This window comes from Motacilla alba, chromosome 7, assembly GCF_015832195.1.
Source record: "Motacilla alba alba isolate MOTALB_02 chromosome 7, Motacilla_alba_V1.0_pri, whole genome shotgun sequence".
Lineage (NCBI taxonomy): Eukaryota > Metazoa > Chordata > Aves > Passeriformes > Motacillidae > Motacilla > Motacilla alba.
Genome location: NC_052022.1, coordinates 28,831,523 through 28,850,462, shown reverse-complemented (window position 1 = coordinate 28,850,462; position 18,940 = coordinate 28,831,523). Strand labels below are relative to the sequence as shown.

Here is an 18,940-nt window from a genome sequence, read left to right as displayed (position 1 = left end):
TGTCTTGGGATAAGTAATGTCTGCACAATTTTTTAGAAGAGTGGCTTTGAACTTTCAAGATCGTTGCCAAACTTTTACACAGAATAGATTTATTGATAGGTTTATTAAGATGGAATGAGTATTTATTTACTCTTGTTTTCTTTTCCAGAGCAAACAAAATTCATAAAAGGTAGCCAACATATAGTATATGCTCAACCATTACAATCTTTTCAGTTACACAAACAGCCTTTGAATCAGGCTACAAAATGGTTATGTAGGTAAAATAACCCATATCCTCATAATCTTCAAAATATTCCCCCACTGTGAGCTGCTTTCTAGTGTTTTTCTGGGGACAGATAGAAAACTTCCCACCATTTTTGAATGGTAGTATGTTTGAATGTACAAAGCAAATGTTTTTATTTTTCAACAACCATTATTTCAACCTTTTAAAAACCACTCTATTTTACTCTGCCTTAGAATATTTGGAAGAAGGCTAAAAATGAGAGACAAATTCCAATACTGAGGACACAAAGCAATGAAGCACTTTGAGGATTGGACTGCTTTATCATGTAAGTAGGTCTTGTGGGGTTGATTGTTTGTTTGTTTGTTGTGACTTTTCCCAGTTGATTTCAGAATATCGTGTGTCTGTTCATCTTTTCCTTATCACTCTCTACAACTTCCTGAAAGGTGGGTCTCGGCCTCCTCTCTCAGGACTAGCAACAGGACAGGAGGAAAAGGCATCAAACTCTGCTAGAGGAGGTTCAGGCTGGACATCAGGAAGAATTTCTTCACCGAAAGGGTGGTCAGGAATTAGGATGGACTGGACAGAGAGCAGGACTGGTGGTGGTGAAATCACCATCCCTGGAAGGGTAGCTCAGTGTGGCACTTGGTGCCGTGGTTTAGTTGACAAGCTGGTGTTTGGTCAAAGGTTGGACAGGACGATCTTGGAGGTTCTTTCCCAACCCTAATGATTCAGATGTCCAGCCCAAAGCAAATTCCTAATTAGAAGTTTTAACTGTCAGAAGAAAGTCATTAAAGATAGGAAAGGATCTGCCCAACTCTATTCCAGCCCAGCATAAAATAAAGAGGCTTTAACTCCTCACATGGAAGAAAGAACAGCACAGCTCTTTGTGCTTAGTTTACTCATTGAAACAATACTTTAAATAGGGAATTAATCTACACAAAAACATGTAATATATGTTAGAGACAGAGAGATGCTCTGGATGTAACAACACTTGTGAAAACAAAATCTGCCTCTTTGTAAGGTTTTTAACTTATTTAATTTTTAAAATAATTTTTAGTTATTCCATATTAGAAAATTATTATGTGCACATCTTTACCATTATCCCTACAGTTGAAAATGTGGGTTGGGGCAGTCAGTGGAGACAGGTGAGTCTTGTCCTACCCAGCAAGACTCAGTCACTGCTGCTCCAGCCTGTGCAATGATGAATTATTTACACCCTCTGTAGTTAAGTAGAGCTTCAGCTGTGCAGTTGATCATCAGACCACTATCAGAGCCTGGGTTTCTTTATCAGGTGTGCAAACACACAGGCACATGCTCTTCACTTTACAAAGGTAGTCAGTGGCAATTGCAATCAGAGAGGGGGTTGCTGTGCCACTCCAAATTTGTGAGCTGTTATTCATCAATACTTGCCCTAGGAAACATTCGATTATTCTGCAAGATGCTGAATGTTCCTGTTGATTGAAACTGTTTAAGGGTGTCAAATCAAGGCTTTTCTTTCTGCTGTACCACAGCTGTTCAATTTCTCTTTCATTGTTATCACAACTGCAACAAAATAAGCACGATCATGTACAAAAGGCCCCACTAACACTTTCAAAGATGAGAATTTGGTTTGCAAACTACTCCTTGATTGGTGGAGTAAAAATCTCAAGGGTACTTATATGTAACCTACAAACAGCACCTTAGAACCACCTTACACAGCTGAACAGCAATTTAGAACAAAAATTTTGATGGGGTGTAGGCAAAATTTTAGATAAAGTGAGATCTTTAAGAAGCAGCCTTGCATCAAATACACATTGTTCAAATATGTGACCATAAAAGCCACATGTCCGAAAAGGACACTATCCTGTTGCATGCCATTGTCATTTCTGCTCTCCTTCACATTCCCTCTAAAGTACTGCCCCAGCCTTCCACGATGAGCACATCTCTGCCACAGAGAACACACATTGGCAGGTGCCCTTCTCATTCTGCACCTTTCTTCAGGACAAAAAAAGTATGAGCAGCAACTGTCGGACAAGCCAGCTAGCAAAACTGGGTGTGAGGCAAGTGGGGTGGCTGAGGGGTCTGTTTTGGAGGGCAATCCCCTTGCAGCTGTAGTGGTTATGGTTTAAGTGTCTTCTGTAGGAGCACAAAGATCTTTGAAGGCACAATGCAGCCTGTGCCCATTTTGAGAGGCCTGGCTTTATCTATGCATAAAGCACACTGTGCAAATGGATGTTTAGCTTGTGAGAGACTATTTCTGCTCCCTGGCTGGGTGACTGAAATTTTATAATTACACCGGTGATCACATGCAGTATAAATAACAAATACCTCTCCAGATGCATACTGAGGCCTGCATGCATTTATGCAATCGAAGTACAACATTGAGCACAAAAAAAAAATCAATAAAAGCTTAGGAACAATGAAAAACCTGGGCTCCAAATTAAGAGAACCATTGCTGTAGTAATAGATATTTTCCAGGAGGTGGAATCTTGATATTATATCATACCTAAAATACAGCAGGAATTGTTTCACTGCTGACATCTGGCTGTAACAGCATGACCTCTGATACCATGCAGGACATAACATCAGTGCAGGCTCAGAAGAAATTGGGAAAATGATTTCACAGAAAATAGGAGTAATATTCATTGGCTTCTGGAATGGGAGTGAAGGGTGATTTAAATGCAGATTCAAAATATCAGCAGTGAATTCTTGGTGTATTTAGAGTTGGCCTATTTAGCTATTTAACTGACAGCTGGTGATTAATGTCGATATAAAACTTTGAAATGTCTTTCTCTTGGAATACAAAGTTGATAGTGGTTTATGCTTCAGTTTTTTGGTTGCTTTCTCAAATGAATTTCTAGAAGCTGAAGACCATGAATGGGAATGCTGAAATACAGCAGTTTTCAAAGCTTTCAGAATAATCATGATGAGAAGTTGTTTTAGACTTTAATTTAATTGATAGTAATAGTGTGGAACAATTGTTTTGATTTGTTATTCACCATATTTTGCACAACTTCTGTAACTGAATGACAGATTTGAGTGCATTTTAAAAGTTAATTACCTGTTCTGTCCATGGTGCTGCATTTTATACATTTTATTTTTTTTTAATTTTTCTTGCACCTAGTACAGTTTTCTAGTTGAACCACTGGGTCTCTTATTCAAATTACTATTTTTTTTATTGACACATAAAAATTATTGACACATAAAAAAATCAAGTATGATGCCCCTCAGCAATAAATTAGCATCCCATTAAAGGGAAATAATCTGAGCATGTTCACTGATGTTGTTAGCTGGTGACTTACTAACAAGACTTCAGTCTGCACCATTATGGCTGTTGAAATAACCAGTCCGGGTTTTCCAGCAGTTTGCAGGCCAGTTCAACCACAAAGAAAGGTGACCAAACACTCTAAGATGAGGATTGGTCTCCTTTCAGGGTCCAGTCCAAGGCTCATTTAGGCAAGAGGGAGCTTCATTTGTACCTCCACAGGCAATGGATCAGGGCCTTACTAAGGGATTTAGAGAAGCCATCCTTTTCTTGACCACTGAAAGAACTTCCAGTGGAGGACAATAAGGATGATGGCATTGTTTAAATCTGTGACAAGTTACAGGATAAACTGAAAATAAAGCAAAGTTACTAGGCTGGAGACATGCTGACTTGAGTGCATCCCTTTGAACCTTGCCCCAAAACATCAGCATTAGGGGTTAATCTCCCCACTGATAAACATGCAGAGCCAGGGTACTGACTGGCCTGCCTTACACATGCACACAACTTCTAGGGCAGGCTACCTGCACAGCTTTTACAATACTGACCATTCTTTTCTAGAGAAATGAAGGGGATATAAGAGAATTAGGAGATGAGCAGACAGGCTCTGACCTCAGTGGAGCAGACACATCAGCAGAGCGCAGCTATGCCAGAATAAAAAGAGGAAATGGGCCAGGCTCTTTCAGTGTTGCAAGCACTAACAAGCACAAGCTGGGTACCAGCAGTGAGTGTTGACACACAGCACTCTGCACTGGGTCAAGGCTTTTATCTGCTTGCTAAGACAAAACCCTTGAAAGGCATTTGCTGTGTGTGATAAGACAACCCAAGATTGTGTGCTCTCTCATATTACAGGCAAACTCTCAGAAAGATGATACATCAGAGCATTCTATACAGGGATTTCCACTGAAAATGTGTCCTCATGAAATATGCAGGTCTTTGCTGTGTGTTTTTTTCTTCATGACTTCTATTGCCACTCCACTTTGGCAGAGTGTCACGGCAGCTGAGAGCTGTGCCAGGACACTCCCCTGATCTGCCAAGACCCTGATGCAGCTGCAGTCTTGGTAGGTCAACACTTTTACAGCCACTCTGAGAAGGAAGTTATAATGTGTTTGTTGCATCTCAAATGTTAATGTTTTCTCCCCGTGTTTTTCAATCATAAACAATTATCTATGAAAAAAAAATTAGGTATGAGATTTCTCTCACCCTTCTGCTCTGTTTTGAAATTCCTTCTGCATTATCTTTTGGTTTTCTGCTCCATCTTCTGCTCTTCCAACTGCTGCTTGGCAACACAGATTGCTGTGCAAAACATGAGCTCCTGAAGATTGCTCACTTCAATAAAATTTTAACCAGAGGCAAGCATGAAAAGTAATTGAGCTGCAGTGTTTCAATGGCATAATTGTGGGTTTGGTTTGATTTTTTTGTTGCGAGTGAAAGATTCTGTCTTAGTAAGACAACACATCTTCTGCCCAAGTAGACCAAGTCAGCCATGTGCAAGAACATGCAAGATGAAAGCCTTGTTGGTCTGGGGTCTGTTGTGACATCTCCATTGCAAAAGGACACAATTCACTGTTTGCCTTGCACAGTGCCTCCTAAATCCCATCCTGTACCCTGCATGGTGTGGCATGAACTAATTCACTCTGTTTAATACTGAGCATTAGGGAATGTAGAGACCAGCTACTAGCTAAAAATCAGGATACATGAACAGTCTCCTGCAATACTCCTGGCAACTTAATTTGGCCTGGGGAAATTTTTGTCACCATTAGAGAACACAAATTGTGTTGGTCTCACAGAGTCATCACTACTCCTTCTGTGATACAAATTTTTTCCCTTGGCATGATCAGCTTTTTATTTTCCCTAAGAAATCAGTTTTTCATTCCACCTAATGAATTACTTTCCAGAAAAAGCTGCTTTTCCCCTTATTTTCATGATGTAATTTGCCTTTCAAATAGAGCTGGCATTAAAAAATAACCAGGCTTCATATGGGATAAAATAGCTGAGAAGTTTTTTTCTTAGATTTTTACATTTTTTCTCCACATATTCTCATATATTCATTTGTCATTTTGTTGTTTTGTTGTTTTTTTGGGTTTTTTTACAGACTTTATTTTCCACATTCTCAAATTATCTCATGTCTTCCTTCTGATGTTTTTATATTGTTGCCCTGAGCTCTACAATACAGTGTGTGCTAACCGGACCCCAAGTAGGTGAACTGTACTTTCCAGGTTGGAGTTATGAGAGGGTTTCTAGCAGAGTCTCTCTCCCTCTCTTGCCTCTCTCTCTCTTTTTATTAATCTTTGATAACCCTCTTTTTGATCTGCACACTACACCCTCCTAATTTACGGATGCTTTTAAACCTCAGGCATGGGATTACTTCATTTGATTCATGGAAGGCCATGAGCAGTTCAAATTAACCTTTTGCTTCCTTGAGGGGAAAAAAAAAATTACTTTGGGGATTTGGTTCACCTGTTGAGAAAGAAGCTGTCTCTTCTTATTTACTGAGATTGCCTCAGCACCACAGAGATGACTCATGCATACCCTGAAGGGTTTAGGTGGCACCATAAATTCACTGCTGGACACCATGGACCCTGTCCAGAGCAAACTGAGGTCAAAAAAATCATTCCAGTTGACTCCAGTGCCAAAGCTACATTACACTGAGTACCCTTTGTTCCCAAGGAAATTAATGGAAGATGGTGTTTGGTGTATCAAAGAACCATCAAGAGGTGACACCTTACTGGTTTGTCTGCAGAAAAACAAGAGCAGAAAGTGACATCATCACACTAGTGACAATTGTATCCTCTGACTTTTCCATCTGTTTACCATCATTTTTTCAAAAAGATGTCCAGAAATAGATGAGATCTGCATCTAAAATATGTGTTAAGCCCTGCTTTTCTACCAGCCCACTAAGCAGGCACAAAATTTACCACAGCAAAATGAGGAAAAGGATAACTCCCTACTGGAAAAAGGCATAGAGACCTCCTGAAAGGAAAGCCTACCCAGGAAGGTAAAGGTCCACAAGATTGATCTTCTGTTTCTCACTTACTTTTAAGAATGCAAGGGACCACTTTGTTGGGGTCTGCAGAAAAGAGCTAAAGAAAGCATTCACACAAATATTACTGAAAGGCTGAAAGAGTTTGCCCAATAGGAAAACCAATATGAGGACTCCATTTCCTGATACATATATCAGAACGGATATCAGTCTGCAAGCTCTCAAGCACTGGATGTGCTTGCTGTGTTTCAGAAACAGCTAAATGGCAGGTTTTTCATCCCTGTCTCTGTCTGTCACACCATAGTGCTGACAAAATAAAACAAGGCAAGGGGTGTAAGAAGAGCAAACACTGAATTTTGTTTCTGCTTTTCTAAGCATTTTACAACAAGAACATGGCAATTAGAAAATGAAGCTAGAAACTGGGTTAGTATTAGCTTAATGCTATTTCTTTCTTCATTAATTTCTCCTCTGTTCCTCTTAGCATTCAGAGACAAATCTGATTCTTTAAATCTGGTCCAGAGCCCTGGCCTAATTGCTTGACTGCAAACTATTTTACATAACTTGATTGTAATGTTCAAAAACTATCCCTGTGCATACCATTTTATAAGCCTGCAAAAGAAGCCAGAGATCTAGGAGGGCAACAGCACTTTGTAAGGGTTTAATACAATGCCCCATTGTGTGCACCCAGCAGGGCAGATCACAGCCATAGCAGAAGCTCTTTCTTTCACAGCTTTTCCACTCAGACCATCCATTTTCTGCCTCCAACAGCATAGGTTGCTACTATATTAAAAAAAATCAGAAAGCATGAGAAATGTCAGGATGAATGTTGTCTTTTAATCTTCACAGAAACTGCTTCCTGGCATTAAATTTGAGTGCTATCCCCTGCATGGCTTATCCTACTTCGTTGCTGTAGCCTACCTGCCTCTTAATGAATCAGGACTCAATAAATCCTGGCTCAGTCCATTGTACTTGTTCACTTGTAGCTGATAAAAATACACAATTGTTGCCATATATGCATATATGTAGCAGGAGTTTTATACTATCATCTTTTTATTACAAAAGTTTCGTATCTTTTCGGTGTTTTCTGGTGACCAGCTCCTCCAAGCACACCCTTTCTCCCTCACCAGGTAACCAAATGACTCCAGTTCCCTTCCTACTTCAGGGCATGTCCTCTTAACAAACCAACCCACTCTTTTATAGCTCTTGTGGTTCTTATTCATTATAGCTGTGGCCTGTTGAAGTTAAGCCTTCTCCTCACTTTGCTAATTAGCCCAGCTGCAACTCCTCAGGGGTAAGATTACTTTCTATACCATCTCCATTCTATCCCCACACACACAGGGAATACCTTCACCAGGGGCTTCTTGTGCCAAGTCACAGTGCAGATCAGTAGTTCGTCCAAGTCTATATAAGATATTTTGGTCATCTCAGTTGAGCACTATTTTCTTGCTCTTGACCCCCGAGGGTGTGGGTGTTTTGCAGCAGGAAGTGCTGGTCTGTTAAGGTGCTTGCAGTAAGAAATCCTCTGAGGCTTTGTGGAGGACAACTTTATGCCATTTATTAGACCTGGCATTACAAGGAGAGATTAGCATAGAAAATCTTGTGTCCTTCTAGACAGCAGGAACCGTCAGCAGTTAAACACCCATGAGGCCTCTGCTGTGTGTGCAGCACACCATGTCCATAAAATAGATTCTACCCTTTGTCATTCAACTTCTTGTGACTTTCCCCCATGAAAACAACTCTGTTCATGCCTTCCACTGTCAAACAGCAAGGATGCTCACGTGACAGCTCCTTGCTGCACCCCTGGCTAAAGGCAAGGCCACAGAGGTGAGGCAGTGGTGGAACAGAGCAGGACCTGCCACAGACTCCTCTGCTCACTGAGCTGGGTGTGTTTACCCTGGGGCTGAGAGGTTTGGGCAGCACAGCACAAGCCTGAAGGTCACAGTGAGTATGCAGCACAGCAGGGCACAGCAATACTGGCAATCCACAGACTCTCATATTCAGAGCTGTCTAGGACACAGAAACAATCCTCTTCCTCCCTTGCTTCCGTTTGTTTTGCTTCTCTGCAGAAGCCAAATGCCCTGATAAATCAGTCTGCACAAGTTCTTCAGGAAATGACTCAAATTGCTGAAGGGATTGAAAAAACAGCAGCAGCTACTGACACCAAAAGCCACACCTGGACCTGCACTAGCAGCAAAACGTGCAAGATTTATAGACATTACTGAGCCAATGCAGAAAACACAGCTGAAGTCATCAGCCCAGGGTGAAGCAAACATACTGTGCTATGGAGCTGGTGGAAGATTTTCCTTCAAGGTCATATGATCCCAGAGGTTCCAGAGCTTTTGGAAGAAGAAGAAAATGTCTGTAACATACATGTACAGTCCTAGTTTAATGCTGCTTTTCTTTATCTCCCTACCAGCCTAGTGAGAATAACTAGTGTGTCGAGACACATGAATGGATTATACACAGCCTTAAACTGCCAAGCACTTGAAAAGCATAAAATTTCAGCATGGTGCAGAATGGATATAAGAAGAAAAAGGAAAAGGAGGGGAAAGAATGAGGTATCAGGGTGGCTCCTCCTCTTCTGCATAATTTGAGTGGCTGCAGAAGAAGACGTGTCCTACTGTCACCCTTGCTACCTACATTAGCTCTTTAGGTTTAGCATGCATCCCAGCCAGCAAAATCAAACTCAAGGCCAGTGCAGCTAAAGAAGTGGAGAAGAGTAGAGATCCCCTCCGTATTCGCAGTCAGATGCATTAAAGATACACAAAGTTCATTTGTTCCTAGCAAAGGTGGAACCCACCAGATGTCTGGTATAAAAGTGTTTAGTTGTGGCTGACCTCCTTTACAAAATGCTACACAGCTATGGTTTATGGGATAGCTGTGGTTCAACCTTGTGAGTCATGATTTCATTCATTTTTGATGAACAACTGCTGTCTTTTCGAAAATTATTTCAGGAAATGGAAAAACACCATCTCTCTTATAATCAGAAAGCAGACAGTAGTGGAAGTCACATGTAGTCTCATTTTACAGTAAAAAGACCAGAAAATATGAAAGAATAACATGAATATTGCCATGTGCAAACATAGAAAATTTCTCATTTTCAGAATTGTGTAACATTACTAGAGAAATCAAGGCCAGCATCATATAAATCCTCCAAATCTGTGGTAATTCGATATTACCACTTTCTGAGAACAGTGTGACATTATATACAGGTATCCCAGCAGGAGAGACAAAGCAGCCAGACAAGGAAGCTGCTGGTGAGCAAAACTGCCTTTATCTTCCACTTAAATGACATTTAGCAATGAATAAGTCAAAATGCCTCTGCTGGCAGTGTGCTTCAGTGCAAACACAAGCACAAGCTGAACAAGAAATGGACTCTGTTGCAGTATTTACAGCTCTTAGCACAGGCTGCTTTGCATGAGCACTTATTAATTACCTGCAAAATCAGGGGAATATGTTCTCTGTGTGTCAGCTCAGCATATACTGTACATAATTGCACATTTGAGCCACACGGTTGTTTATGTCACTTTGTAATCACACTAATAATTACCAAACAACTAAGTAATTCAATGAACAGTAAATGTAACATTTAATTACTTTATTAATTTCCACATAACGTGGAAGAGGGAAAATAGCCAGCTCAATCTATAATTTCACTGTGCTCACAAACCCTATCTTTATGCAGATATATGGGAGAAATTATCAAAACACAACACAGGAGATGCACAAACATAACTCAATGTTTGCTTGATGTTTTTCATGTTGGCATCTCTCCTGCATGGAGCTTTGAAAATTTATCCTATAACGTCAGGCAACTTCAAGGCATCCTGAACTTTGAAAATTAAAAGAAAAAAAAAAATCTGTACTGAGATACAAATTCCACCTTCTGTCAGGAACTTACTGATTAAAAAACTCTTTATAGGTTAAGCCAACCATTACATTTTTATGTTGCTATATATTTCACAACATAAAAAATAAAATATTTTCTCCATAAAACCTTTCAAAACCGTAAATACTAGCACACTCCACAGCTCCAGACGAAGTTGCAATTTATTATTTATCTGTTTTTATATTCTGCTATGGTATCTTTTCCTTTTATAAGCCTGGCAAGTTTCCCACTGAAGTTTCTTTGTCAGCAGTTATTTTAAACTATAGCCCTTCATACACCATGCTACTCTTGTGCTGAACCAGTCCTCAAGAACTAAGTGGTTTTTAGGGGCAACATGTCGTGGTTTGGGGAGACACAACAAACTCTCTGCAGTTAATGAGCATTAAGCTTTCTAAAATTCAACTGCATCATTCTAAACCACACCTGAATTTGTGCTGAGCCTGATTTTTCCACAAGCTTTTCTTCATTCACACTGTATTTGGTAAATAGGCACAAGACAAAGCTCAAGTTTTCAGGGGCAAATTTTGCCAGACAGTTGCATACACTCTCAGAGGAGAGCATAAAATCCTGTACTCAAGGTTCTCTACCTGGAGCCTCTCTCAGGTAGAACACGAGCCAAAGAATGGGCTATGACACCTGAAGTGCATTGAAATTTCTGTAACGTGGAAACACAGAGGCAGCCCCTAATGTCCTTAAGGCTGTTTCTCCTGGAAAGTGGCCCTGGATGTACCTGAGCCCTGCCAGAACATGCAGTTTTTCCTAGTGAGTGATGGCTGCCTGTCTCCAATCAGTCACCACGTCCAATCAGTCATGTGTTTGACTGTCAGTGACAGTGGCAAAAGGCCCAGGCCAGCTCTCACAGACCGTAGAATTAGAAAATAGGCTGTATTGGTCAAAGGAGTCAACCAAACTCTCCTTTGTCCTGGCCTGCAAGGACAGGACTGATTAATTGTGCTTTCTGGAAATTGCACAGTGATGGTCTTCAAAATGTAATCTTTTCTTGAGGTTGCTATTTAATAATAGGGGAAATTGTGTCAGCACCTCTTGAACTACAGCCTAGATCTACTGTGAAAATGATACACCCCAATCAGAGCTGAGGCCCACCTGGGCCCACACCAGAAAAGTTACTGCAGACAAGCCTAGAAGCTCTCTCTTCTCAAAATTAATTTCTAGCTTATCTGTTCATTTATAAAAAGAGTTTGCACTTGGTTTATAGTTTTACTGAACTTTCAGACATTCATCGGCAATTGACCAGCTGGATACTTGTAGGCACAGGGTTTGTGGTGATTGGGAGTGGGGCTGGGCCCAGCCTCATCCCCAGTGGGTGCAGCTGTGAAGCAGGTGAGCAGCACTGACAGCAATGAGCCATGGAGTGCCCAGGGGCATTGCCCAACCACCAAAGGGAGCAGAGGCACACAGGTGCATCAGCATGAGGGGATAAAAGGTTGGGCTGAAGCACAAGGGCAGGCAGCTGAAGCCTTTTGCAGAGGTGTGTTGTTACTCTGTGTGGGTTGAAGCCTTCTGAAATTGTGTGATGGTATTCTGTGTATTGTGGCCCTCTCAACTGTGACAGATACTTTAGCAATAGATGGAATGAGAAAGTAGGGTTTTGAACATAAAAAATGTATTAGAGAAAAATGTAAATGCTCAGATTTTCCTGATATTTAATAATTATATCTCTCAATTTCTCTGTTTATTGGAATAATAGTTTATATATATAATAATTTATATATTAGTATAATAGTTTATAATAGTATAATAGCTTATATATTAGTTTGTATAATAGTTTATATATTAGTATAATAGTTTATTAGTATTAGTATGTTTATTAGTATAATAAACACATACTATTTACTCTACTATTTCTCCATGCTATTTCTCTACTATTAGACCTCCCTCACCATTGCTTTGACAGTAAAAACTTCTTGTTCATCAAGAGGTGTGACTTTGTGCTGTATATTGAATAGCACTCATGCTGCAGTTGCATAACTTGCCGAGGGACTTGGAGCTGGAGAAAATGCTTCTGAGAGAAGAATCTGAGGATTTTGTGCTGTTACCAACAGCCATTCAGCTGACTTCAGGTTTTAAGAGCTAGTTTTCAAAGTTCTTTGGTAATGTATGTAAAAATACTTTACTGCTGATCTAAAACCAAAGCTGAAACAAAAATCCCAATAATTTCCTGAAAGAGAGAACAAGAAGGGTCTCTAGAACTGAGACAGTTAATAATAAGTACTGCTACTCCTATGAAAAAGAAAAAGTAATGAAAAGATAATAATTTGACTAAGACAGGGTGTTGAAATGTTGATAGAAATCTAACTTACATAATACAAAGACAAATGCAAAGGATTAAAATACCATATAATTTTGAAACCATTACAATATGCCTGAGTGATTCTTTATTAGGGAGCCTCAAAAAAGCATGTAATTTCTTCTTCTACAAAAGCTGTAATCTCTCTGCTGGGTGTGTTAAAAATGACATTTCAACCTCCCCTGTGAAAGTCTTTGATTTTGTGAGTTTCTGTCAGGCTGGTCTCATTACTTTAATGCATTTTGTGTATATTGTAATAACATAAATGTTTTAATGCATTTCTTCTCAGATCAATCTGGGCAGTTATCTTTAAATCAGCCTCGTGTAACGTTAGGTAAAGAAGTTATAATTGGATCAAGGGGAACTATTGGCAATGAAGAAGCATTTAAACTTTATTTTGTTCATTTCCCTGTAGAAGAACTTGCAGTAATAGACTTCTGAAAACTACTCCTAGTTATATTTTTTAGTTCTTGACTTTTAGAAAACACTTATGTGAGATAAATGAATTTGGAAATGAACATGAAGTGCAAGTTATAATGCATATCTGCCTCACAAATCACTTGCAACCCATTTTTATAAAACGCAATTAGCCATGTACAATGATGGCAAGAGACATACTTTTGAACAACTGGAAGCCATCATACTCTACCTGTCAAGAAGTAGCCTCCAGAGAGCATGGAGCTGCAGAAGAGAAACCTGCTCTTTAAAAAGTGAGGCTGATTTCCTAGAATTATTAGAATGAGGAATTTTGTTTGACAGGTGGCATCACTACCCTTTGTACAAAATTCCCAACCCAGTATGAAGGAATGGATATAGTCAGAAAGATAAAACTCTGTGAGGTCTTGGGAAGCCTCAAACCCGCAGATTTTGTTATCAAAGTCCAGCCCCCTCCACTGAGGTTGCTAAAATGTGTCACTGAGTACCAGAGTAGGTGTTGCAAGCATAAGTTTGGTCTTGAAAACAGCTCATCCAGCACAGTGGCCATTAGCACTATGTGGAAGTAAATATCACCATTAAAAAGGTCTCTCCAATTTATATGTACTCTTGTATATAAAGGTGATGGCAGCTTGGCAATATTTAACCTTCTGTTTTGAGCATATAATTGAAGGAATACTAATAAATTACTGAATATAAGAGGGATATCTTGAAGTGCCATTATAACCACTCACATGCCATTTTATTGCCATGTGAAAACTCTACTTCAATAAGCCTAGCATCATTCTAATGAAGTAAATAGCTTATTCATTAGAGAAGAATAAGAGCTTGAAGCTTTTAGAGTTCAGCTGGGCATAATTTACTGAGAGTAGCAAAAAAAAAAAAAAAATAGAAAAAGGTCAAATTTTCTACTTAAGCAGAACCATCAGCCAGTTACTTAGTGGTACATCAACCAATAGCACCAACATTGTCTCCAGAAACAGAAAGGTTTACAAGTTGTGTATATTAGCTAACACCTTTAAATTGGGTTGAAGATGTGTGAAAACAGCTGTGGGTTTGACTCTTAGTAGTTTCTGAAGCTCCTTATTCCAATGGCCACTACTTTCAGTGCTGTAATGAACTATTATTCACATTGAATACTCAAATCTGAATTTAGACCCCTGAATGCTTGATGCTCACACACACAAAGGTCCTTTTTGTGGATTTTTGCCAATCATTTGTGTAACCCCTTGACATGCCCTGAAGGGCTCTTGGACAAATGCTGATCAATAACCATAAAAGGATTTTAAAAGAGATAATTTAACACCAGCACTGTCTCAGAGCTGGCAGAGAAACCCAACACACATCAAGGCCAGTGTTCAACCTGATCTAACCACAGTAATGAGACACCTCAGCTGTGAGCCTCATACCTGTGGCCTCCTGCTCAGTAAGGACAAGTTTAGCCTTTGGTTTAACCTCTGGCTAAAACCAATCTGAAAACTGTCATTTAATTCCACAGATTCATATTTCCTATCCTTAGGGATATGCTGTATAATTTACAGGAAGTATCACTCACTGAATCTCTGTTGTTCTGACTTTAGGAGATTTCTAATGTTGCCAAAGAATTCTTCCTTTGTCTGGAGGCTGGCAATAGGTTATCAAACAAGAGATCTTTTGGACCTACTATTTAGCTCTGATGATTTGGCCATTTACACCATTTATTAGGACAAGGAACTGGGTTTTCCTTCACTTGAAAATTGGTTTATCCAAGTGAAAAATTGTACTATGGGTGCAAATGAACTCCTGTCCAGTTCTGTTGGGTTAAATTTACCAATCCTAATTGGGAAAAATTATTAGGAGATACCTATAGAGCCGAAGAAGAAAACTATCAGAAACCATAATTCAATATCAATGAGACAAAATCAAGAAAAAAAATAAGTGTGTTTGTGGCATTTATTGCTGTTGTAAAATGAAAGATATCAGGCTTGCAATGGCAAGCCTGAGACTCAGCTGAAGGGGCCCAGTGTTTAAACTGGGATAGTCTAGGAGATACACAAGTACAGGCAGATGCACAGGGAATTAGGTACCTTTAATACCCAATTTAAGCAACTGAGCTGGTCAGCAGAAAATTGTTTAAAATACTAGGTAAATTTTTTTTTTTAATATTTTAAAAGAGGAGGAAAAAAGGAGGCTAAAATACACGGTCTGCTTCTTATCTCTTTATTTAAGGCAAGAGTGCCAGGTAAAAGCTGTAGAAATTGTCTGGGTCAGATGTGCAGAGGTGTCTGCTCAGCTGCGATGCAGGAGGCAGCTCTGTGTGTGGTGCTCAGAGCTGGGCAAGAGTGACTGCATCTCTTCTGCACCTACTGGAGTCAGCACCTCCTCTGTTGGGGCCTTTTTAGAGCACCTTTTCCAAATTGCCACATATTTATGTATCTGGCCAATTTTGACTCCAAACTGCCTAAAGCTGTTGAGAATAGAAGCCAGCTCCTAAAGCATTAGGCATCCCTGAGTGAGCAAAGTTTTACTTTCCTATTGCTGAACACAAAGTGCTGATGGACTTGCCTTTGTAGTGTGGCCACTATGCTCATAGGTTCTCTGCCTAAAATCAAGCTAAAATTACTGCTAGTCAAGATGCTTTTTCTTCTTGTTGTATCTTAACACTTAGTGAAGATCATGACTCCTTTATATATGTGCTTTTATTTGCACAGCTGCTGGCATAGCAGGGAATCTGTAGGCGCTGCTGGTTTGTTGGTACATTTTCATGTACATTGTACCAATTTCATGTTCGTGTACCAATCCACAGGGGAGAAGATAATGGTTTTGGAGTTACATCACTTCTCCCTTCTATTTCTAATATGAATTGAAGTGAATTCATTGGAGAGAAACTGGGCTCAGAGCAATAAGTTATGGATCAGCAGAGCCAAGGGCCTAAAAGCAGATCACTGGGAAAAGTAGCCCATATAGAAGTTTTTATTTTCTTTTCTAGGCTAGACCATTTCCTGCATCTCCCTGGGTGGGAGAGATGCTGGAGGGGAAGAGGAAGAGAAGAAAGATCTTAGCAGATCCCCTAAACTCTCCATGAAACTGGTCTTAATTTTGCTGAATGCTTAAAAGGCCAAGATGTGATTGAACACAGAAGGAGGAAACATCACAGATTCTTTATGTGCACTTCCCCAAGAAAGTGGATACATGTATAGGTGAGATAATTTATTTTTAATGTTTACATAAATTAATAAAAAGAGCACCCTGGGTTCTAGCAGCTTGATAGGCAAAGCATTTTTCCTTTTGCCATGTATTAAACTGTGGCTTTCCGGACCTAGGGAATTTTTTCATTTTGCTGTATTTCACAAACAGTTTAAGAGTAAGCACACATTACTATCCTTTTAGAATAAAGATTGTAATTACAAGAAATTTAAACAGTCCTACTTGACCTTTAAAAACTGTATGCTTAACAGACATACTTGTGACTGCAGACACATCAAAAATTCTACACTTTGCAAGTATTTATGAAAACTGTGATCACACCAAAAATATTTTTTTTTCTTTCTGCTGTAAACTGGGACAATGCTAAAGTATGTGCATGAGCATTGCACAGATATGAAAGCTTTGCCTGGTTTCTTTTCAAGTGTCCATGTATCCTGCTACTGGACCAAAAGCAACTAAGACTATCAGTATGTAAGCTGTGACTAAGTACTATGTACTAAGTATGTACTAAGTATGTGTTATCTCAACTCATAAGACTATAAGTATGCAGCTGTTAGTGCTACCTAAAAGAGAAAGGTGGGAGTTTGGATAGATTTTTCTAACTTTCTTAGCCAACAAAGGCTTTCCTGTAGGGAAATAAAACCCCTGTGTCAATTCCCTGAGCAGAAGCTCATTCAGCGCATGCTATTCCTTTTCCATATGAACAAATCACTAACTCTGACTCCTGGGACAAAGAAGTGGGCCTTGGCAAGGTCCAATCCTTGGCAAAATGCAACATCCGAACAGAACTTCAGGGCGCAGAACTGCAGGGAGCTGTCATTCCTGTGAGTGTGCATTTTCAGTCTTCTTGGGAATACAGAAGACTCTTTCTTCATACTTTGAAATGCTGACATTGGCATAAATCCAGGATGAAAATTGCAGCACAAAAGGGAGATGTTTCATAAAGCTATAAGTGATTGAAAACAGGGAATTACAATGCTAACTACTTTTGGATGTTAATTATAGAAGCTGCTACCAGGCATATTCTATATATACCCACCCTCTTTTCTGGAAGTAACAAGAGCACTCTCTGTGATCCTGTTATCATACTGAAGCAGGAATTCTCATCATTTTGCATTGTTAACTGTATTTTGTTACAGAAATTTGTCTCACATAGGGAGCATTTACAATTCAACAGACCAGAAGAGGCTTTTTTCTCTTCATGATTGCATAACGTATCTGAAGTAGTGTAAATATAGCAGTGCTTTATTTATTTGACCACCTCTTAATAGCCAAAACTGGGACTAGTTATCTTTCTTGCACCACTTACCCACAACAGACCAAAGTTTGGGAAGCTGCACACATTTAAACTAATATTTTTCTGACTCTGGGGGAATTTCTTGCCCAGTTTCTTACTTTGATATGAAGAGGAAGCCGTGTTCTACATAAGCACAAGGACCCAGCAGCAGAACGAGAATACCAGCACACAGAGGTGGTACCTGTGCTGGTGTCAGACCATAGGCAGGGCTCTGAATTAACTGTCTGGAGTGAGTTTTCCTCTTTTCCTTTGTAGCCTTGGGCAGCTGGCTCCAGCAGAATCTGTACCTTCACTCAAGTCGCACTGCTATGATCACATCCAGGTGTGCTGTGGTAACAAGGGTGTGAGGGCAGCCCATGGCCTTCACAAAATAAATTCTTTTCATAGTTCTAGGAGCCCAAATGGCCAGTTCATTCCATGAATTTCACAAATCAAGAAAATAATCTTTTGTATGCTCTTGTTTTGTATTTCCAAGTACTTTGAGTATAAACATGGAAGAGTAATTTAGGAAAATGAAATTTTAATGGTATGCTGGTAAGTCCAATTTTAAAAATATGAAAAAGAAATATTAAGCTTACAGCAGGACTTCATTCTCTAATCTTTGGCAAGACATTCTGAGGTAAGTTATTTAACAGCTATCTTATTTAGACTCTTAATGAAAGCTCTATGTTCTGCATGTTGATTATATTCTCATTTTTCCATCTTCCTTCATACAATCCATTCAGTGTGATATATGTTGGCTGTAAATATCTTAATATCTTGGTACCAATGGAAAAACCAACATAAGGGTGATTGATCTAAAAACTGATGACCATTTCAGCCTGAAGACATGTTCTTTTCCCTCCCTTTATCATAAAAATCTATCTTTCCTTAAAACAGTAAGTGTGGTGGCTCCCATTGAGTTGGAGAACCCTATTTGAGAAAGTCATAATTAAATTTGTGAACCCTTCTCACATTGCACATTGCACTCTAAAAATGTCAAGAGATATTTCTGATCAGCCCATAATTGGTCTTTCAGATATTTCCTATGTCAAACATTTATAACCAGCATAAAGCTCTTTTGTAGACTACTTTTGCCAGAATTAATATGACACTTTTGAAACACTATAGCATAAAAACAAGATCTGTTTTTTACTGCATATTCTAATCTTACATAGCACAGAGGGGGGAAATCAGTTTAAATTACTGTGATTTAATGAAAATACATTGACACAGACACAAAAAGTTAAAGTCAGTATTAATTATGTTCTTTAGCCTCTTTATAGCTTTTTAAAGTTTTCTTCTCAACATGTAACTGTTTTACTGAGAAAATGTTAATAGCAACATGCTCTGAGAAACCTGCAGCTCTGGGATGTTGGACACAATCTCCCTGACTGGT

The 18,940-nt window shown here is 39.4% G+C and overlaps 1 long non-coding RNA gene across 2 annotated transcripts in view; it reads left to right on the top strand.

Moving 5' to 3' along the window:
- Window positions 1-16,474, top strand: part of LOC119703149 — a 32,792-nt gene extending 16,318 nt beyond the window's left edge. For both annotated transcript variants that reach the window (XR_005257563.1, XR_005257562.1), the window contains exons 2-3: window positions 457-548; window positions 16,048-16,474. This is a non-coding gene — a long non-coding RNA (uncharacterized LOC119703149). The remainder of the gene's footprint in view (window positions 1-456; window positions 549-16,047) is intronic.
- Window positions 16,475-18,940: the final 2,466 nt, after the last annotated feature.